Raw genomic sequence first — 6,664 nt, 5'->3', positions numbered from 1 at the left:
GACATCAACCTGAGCGTCAGGCCAGCCAGAAAAACGCGAAAAGCCAGGCCCAGTACACCGGTTGTCATGGAAACCGGGGCGCTGGTTTCCCCAGCGACCTCGTCCCTAGGGAGGGGGCGTGGCTGGAGGCTGGCTGGCCAATGAAGCCGAGGGGAGAGCAGAGTCGGAGAACAGCGGTCTTCTTGGAGCCGGGAAAGGGTTGAGTGACAGGAACGGGGGCGGGGCGGGCGCGGCGGCCTGAGGAGGAGCCGGAGTTGGGAGAGTAGCTCCGACGGCCCCGGCACGACGCGGATGACACAACATGGTCACGGCTTCTAGAGATCGACGTGCTGGCGAGCAGCACCGCTTGACTCCCCCGTCCTCCTCGGCCGCCCCGGCAGCGATCGGAGCCGGCTGCAGGAGTTGAGCCGCCCCGCGCCACAGGGTTTGGCGAAACTCTCGGAGGGGCGCAGAGCGAAGGAAGCGCTGGCCGAGAGAGCCCTTCGGGAACCAGGCGGTCTGCTGGGGTCGCCGGCGGAGGGGCGTTTCCGAGGCGTGGAGGAGGAGGAGATGCTGCTCCTCTTCTCCCCCTCCCCAGGCGCCTTCTTCAGCTCCTCCGGCCCACGCCCGCAGCCGCTTGGGGGAGAAGAGGTGGTGGCTTTCGGCGCCCACGGCGGCTGCCGGCGGCCGGCCCCGAAACCGCGTCCCGTCCGCCGTCGCCCGGCGCGCCAATAGCAAGACCAGGTCTCGGGACAAGCGGGTAAGGACGAGAGCCGCACTGGGCTCTGGGGTGAATATGCAGAAGTGCAAAACGAAGCACACCACGCTCCCTTCCTCCTCCCTCTGCTTTGCCTCAGCCCTTCAAACCAACTCCTCTGTTACCCTGGGGGAAGGAACTTTTTTTTCGTTGGCTTTTGCGGTGGGGTAGTTTTGTATGTTAGAGTGGGGGTGGGGTGAGTGGGGTGGGGAAGGATGAGGTGAGGTTTCATTGTCAGGTAGATCCACCGTCTCCGCGGAAGAAAGCCTGAATCTAGGGAATGAAACCCCAAAGGGGGTCTGAGTTTGTGGGGTAATAGAGAGTAGGTAACATTGCCCCATCGTGCTAGTACAGCTCTGCTCTGTGCGTGCTCAGGGAAGGACTCCCGAAGTCTGTTTCTAATTTCTGTAAATGATTGCGGACATGATGTGGTTAGAGGCCGCCCAGAAGAATGTGTATATGTAAGGGCTCGGAGAAGAGGGGGTAGGGAAGAGGGGACAGAGGGAGAGACTGCCTGATGCAAGCTCTTTTATTGCTTTTCTTCTCCATGCTCGAGTTAAAACTAACTCCCTCTGCCTCCCGCTCATTGCACGATACAGTATTACAGAAATATGGAAGACTGAAGTTTGGAAAAGTCAAGAAAGTTCTTACAAAGTTTGATTGAAGAAGGAGGGATGGGGAGAATATTACTACTAAAATAAATGTACAATACAGTTTTCATTGGCCTAGCATGTATGATTGGCACCTCCACACACTTCGCAACTAATCTCTTCCACAGCCTTGTGTCATTTTCATTTAATTGCATGTTTAAAACAACAAACGCGGTGACTTCATAGGGAGCTGCCTGGAGCTGAGTTTACCTCTCAGAAAATGGGGCAATCGGGTTTGTTTTCAAGGCGGAGACCTAAACAAAATGTAGGACACCTGATCTGTGGGATGAAATGGCGCTGGTAACTAATTAGATTTTAAAATGTTTATCTACTAAAGGATAAGGGGGAGAAGGGATGTCGCTGTATTATGAAACAAGCATTGGTATTTTACCAAATTCTTGATGACTGGGTTAGCAGGGTCAAAGAAAACTTGCTTCATGCTCATTGGTTGCTTGTGGTACTGATAGAAATTATTTCTCCTTTTAATATCGCTAACAATTTTTAATTACGTTCATGCATTTATTGATTCAGTAAATTCATGCAGAGGCAAATTGATTCCTTATCATTCCAATTCTGAGTTTATTATACATTTTTTCATAATAACATTCTGTTCTAACTTTGATGGTCAAGAGTCTTTGTGGGCGTATGTGTGGGGGAGGAAAGGATGAAAGCTGTAATTAAAAATAGAAAAATATCTAGGGTTAGTTATGAAGAAAATGGACTAATTTGTAGTGTCCTTCACTTTTACAATTAGAGAATTAAGATTTCCTTTACCATTATGTAGGTTTTCTTTTGAAGTTACTTTTATCCCTCCAAAGTTTTTATTTGCATGTGAAGCCTATTTATTTTCTGGAGGGTTATTTTCAGCATGCAAAAATATTTATAAATAGCTTTTCATGTCAAGTAATATACATATACACAAACCATCAAAACCAGTGTCCATTTAAAGGATAGATTTTTATACTGTGGTAGGGTCAAAAGTTGTAAAACTTACATTCTTTTTCTGAAGGAATGCTTGAAACATAGAAAGTGGGTATGAGAATTGGCTGATCAGTTATTTTTGAGTAGATGATAGGTGTCAATCTTTCAGTGAATGGAATTTATGAATTCTTTATAATTAAGAGAAACAGGTCAAATCCTTGCTTTCTTCTAATAGGTCAAAGAGTAGATGGGAGAGCACTGTAACTTCTGTATCAATTGACTATATTTTTCCAGCTCACTCTATTGCCTAGTCCCAAACATACTGGAGTAAAGGACTCCTAGGAATAAGCTATTGTTGGTGCTGCCTCCTCTCTTTTGACAGAATTTGAAATTTCTAAATTACAAAACGTTTTTGTTGTATAATTAAATTGTGATTGACACTACTCCAAGTTAGAGCATTTAGGAGTTACTCCTGTCAACATATTCTTTGGAATATGCTTCGAGAGATATCTGGGTCATTAGGTAGAATAGTGAGTGGAAGGTATTCTATCAGGCCTCCTATATAACCAAGTGTGACCATTTGAGTTAATGTCACTTTACAAGGTAGGGCCTGAGAAAGGAGAAAAGAGATTGGGTCTCAGGACAAAATGGTTAGTGCAATGGGAAGGAGGAGGGTCTGTTGCTCTGGATTTCCCTTTTTTTTTCTTGGAGAACCTTTCTCCCTTAATTTGAAAATTATAATGGGTTGAACAACTCAGGAACTGAATTTTAAAAAGATAGCTTTTAATGAGTAAATAAAATAGGACTTTAATGGCCTAAGTGAAAGTGTAAATTCTATACTCAGTGTAATTATGTCACATCAAAACTGTGGTCTATAAACTGCTCTGGGAAGAGGAATTAAATAATCCTTTAAGTCTAGGACACAAAATGAAAACATCTTTAAGACCTCTGTCTTATTCCTATTTAGTGTCAGGCACTGTGAATAAGCATCCTGTTCTGTCTGAAGAATGTGTGACTATAACTAGTAGCTTGCAGGCAGTAGGAGACCAGTCGTTTAACTTAGGATAAAAAGGCAGCGACCCCTTAATGATCTAGTGTAGAGGCTGGTAGAGATTTGAACCATTACCAAACATGTTTTTCCCTCAGTTTTCTATCAGGTGCTTCGGAAGTACAAAAATGGGGACTAAGCACCTATTTAAGATTGTTTGCCTGTGCTCCACCACTGAATCCTACTTTTTTCTTCTTTTTCTTTTCTTTCTCTTTTCTTCCTTCCTTCCTTTCTTGTTTGATTCCAGTGTGAAAATTTACTGAAACAAACTTCCTCAGAGAGAATCCTTCTGTACTGTGTGTGGACCTTACTGTCTGACATATATCCAAATCCTAGAGGATGTATTTAAATTTACTTTACACATCTGTAAATAATTTAACAATATCTACTTCCCAAGGTATTCTGAGGACAAATTAAAATATGCAGAAGTGGTAAGTGCAAGTTGATACTCAATATTTAGTTTATTTCCTTCTTGATCTTTTACATAATTGAATAGTATTCAATAATAACAGAAACATATGATTGTGTACCCAAATCATTCCTGAATGTTTAAAGCATGTAGTTCATATACAGCCCTCAGGAATTTTGATTTGAATCTGGGTTGTCAGAAGGCCCTCTTTGCCTACCAGCAAAGAATTGTCTTAGTTGTATACTGTATCTATGCTTAATAAACAATTTCTTGTTTGCTTTCTAGTTTAGTGGTACTCAATTCTGGGTGCATGTTAGAATCACCAGGGTAGCTTTTAAAAATATTTATGCCCAGGATTCAATGCAAACCAGTTAAACCGAAATCTTGAGGGTTAAGAGTCAGGCATCCCTATATTAGGAAGCTTCCTGTAAAAATTACAACATGGAGCCAACTTGCAAACCAATATTTTTGTCTTCTCTAGAAGGTAAGTAGAGAAAATTTGATTCCCACAAATGTAGGAACATTTTTATGTCATATTAGAGCCCTTTCCTCTACATAAATCATGAGAATTTTAAAAAATAAACTTATGTCTCCAAAGCATATATATATATATATATACACACACACACACACGTCTACCGGACTTTTTACTATTTGAATCATAATTTAAAGTGTAAATATTTTCCTCTATTTCCTTAGAGCTGCACTATCCAATGTAGTAGCCCCAGCCACGTGTAACTAAATTTAAATTAATTAAATATAAATTAAAATTAGTTCCTCATTCCCACAGCCATATTAAGTGCTTATTAGTAGCCACTTGTGGCTGGTGGCTACTTTATCAGACAGCTCAGATGTGGGACATTTCTGCAGTCACAGGAAGTTCTGTGTTACCTAGAGGTTTTGAAATTTGTTTTCCAATTTCTTATCTAAAATGGAATATATATGTGGCCATTTCATTCACATTTATAACTAATAATATTTTTTATAGTTTTGTTTTTAAGTGGGGAGAAAGAAGACATATTTGATGCTTATATTGCCTCTTTCCTCAGTCTGCAGTATACCAAGTTGTAAGGTTTTCCTTTTCAAAGTTAACTGAGAGAAAGAACTTTAGTGTACCTGTATTATATTTATATCAGTATACTCTGAACCTAACCAGTGGTTTAATAGCCCTTGTTTACTATAATGGTTTCAGGTCTGGAAATAGAGAAAGTCATCATTTCAGCTGAAGTGTTAAAATTTGATTCAAGATTTACCTATCTGGTGAAGGGATTTTTGTCATTGTTTTTGTTTTTCTTTTACAAATAGAGAACCTTAGTTGTCATATGATATGACTGACTTTTCCAACAGAAAACTATCTTATTAGTTTTAACATGAACATACAGATGCATGAGAGACTTAATTATTTCCCCACAAGGGAAAGCATCCCTTTCACAAAAATGAGTTTCCTAAACAATTAGAGATGGTTGTAAGCTAACAGTGTCATAAATTTTAATGGTATTTGTAACTTGTTAACTACTGATGAACAGTTTAGAAGAAACTTTATGGTGTAGTTCATCTCACCTACAGCCCCTCCTTAACATCTAAAAAGAAAAAGATCAAAGTTTTCTTTACTGTTTAGTGTTTCTGAGTAGAAATAGAAACACATTATTTTCAGTTCAAAGGAATCTTACTTTGTTTTTTTCCTTATTAGATGATATATTTCTTTTTACATAAACTTTTTTATCTGTTCATATCAGACAAATTTGCATTCAGAACATTGAGTTATTTTGTTGAAAGGATGGCGGAAGGAATGTTTTGCATGCAATATCATTTTCATGTTTAATGCTTTTCTACTTAGTTCTGAGTCTGTGGAACAAATATGAAACATTCTTGTTGAATAAATTAAATTAAAGTTAGCATGATTATATAATCCAAAAATGTGGTAAAAGTATTCAAAGTTGTTGTTTTTGTTTTTTGTTTTTTTATCTGTGGAAGAAAGATAAAATTTTTAAATTTTTTGTTTCTTTTAATACCGCTTAATTACTAAGCAGTTTTTTAAGAATAGTGTAATTTTTTAAATAAACATTTAAAATATTAAGAGATTAATTATTTTAGTTCTTAGAGTAGTCAAATATCTCTTTTGGAAAAATATAATGTAATTCTGTTTTTGAAGTAAAAAGAAACAGTATTTTGGTACAGGAATTTTCCTTACAGTAAAGTTTTGAATGATAGATTCAGTCCTTCCTCAGTGTTTTTCACATTCTTGACTTGTGCTGAAATGTAATTTCAGCTGAAATTACATTTGATGGAATTATATGAATATAATATTGATGAAATTCATTCTTCACACAAACTGTTCAAATTAAATTCTGATGGTAGTTTCTATTCTTAGTTTAAGGAATAAGCTTGAGGCAATAATTCATATGTAATATATCTCAGTTTTCTAAATACTGCCAAAGCTAGAATGGATCCTTATAGCTAGCTGCACTTCATGAAAGCAGAAATAGGTGTTTTGTTAAAAAACAAAAACAAACCTACCTAATCATTTTTTAAATCCAATATAATAAATATAGTGGAGACTTAAGCAATTTTTAGTTAGGAATTCTAAACTGTATTGTAGATGTAGACCCATCAGTTGAGTTCAATCGGAATTTTGAAATTCTGTCACTGCTTTGAGGTGTATAGAAATGAATAGCAAATAGGATATGTGTTATTACATGGTATCTGGCATCAGTTATAATTCAAGTTAACATATCCTTTAATACTTAAGCAGTATTAAAAGAAACTAAAAAAATAATAAGGTTTTGTGAGCCTTATTCCAGAGTCATTACACATATAAAATGATCGGGCAGAGCCCACTGATACCATTTACAAGAATTCTTAACTGTGCTCTTTCCTCTTTAACAACCTAAGAAATACAA

General features: G+C 38.4%; 1 protein-coding gene across 10 annotated transcripts in view; it reads left to right on the top strand.

The window, feature by feature from the left end:
• The first annotated feature begins 275 nt into the window (after nt 1-275).
• The window catches only part of PTPN13 (protein tyrosine phosphatase non-receptor type 13), a 245,364-nt gene continuing 238,975 nt past the window's right edge, over nt 276-6,664 (top strand). For 6 of the 10 annotated variants that reach the window (XM_037021141.2, XM_037021144.2, XM_037021143.2 and 3 more), the window contains exon 1: nt 279-739. The gene's annotated coding sequence lies outside the window, so the exon portion shown is untranslated. Of the gene's footprint in view, nt 740-6,664 lie in introns of all 10 variants that reach the window. The other 4 variants (XM_037021145.2, XM_037021142.2, XM_037021146.2 and 1 more) reach the window with 2 other exon arrangements.

The sequence above is a fragment of the Manis javanica genome, chromosome 5 (genome assembly GCF_040802235.1).
Source record: "Manis javanica isolate MJ-LG chromosome 5, MJ_LKY, whole genome shotgun sequence".
Taxonomy (NCBI): Eukaryota; Metazoa; Chordata; class Mammalia; order Pholidota; family Manidae; genus Manis; species Manis javanica.
Note: the sequence above shows the minus strand (reverse complement) of the source record. Positions and strands in the feature narration are given on the sequence as shown.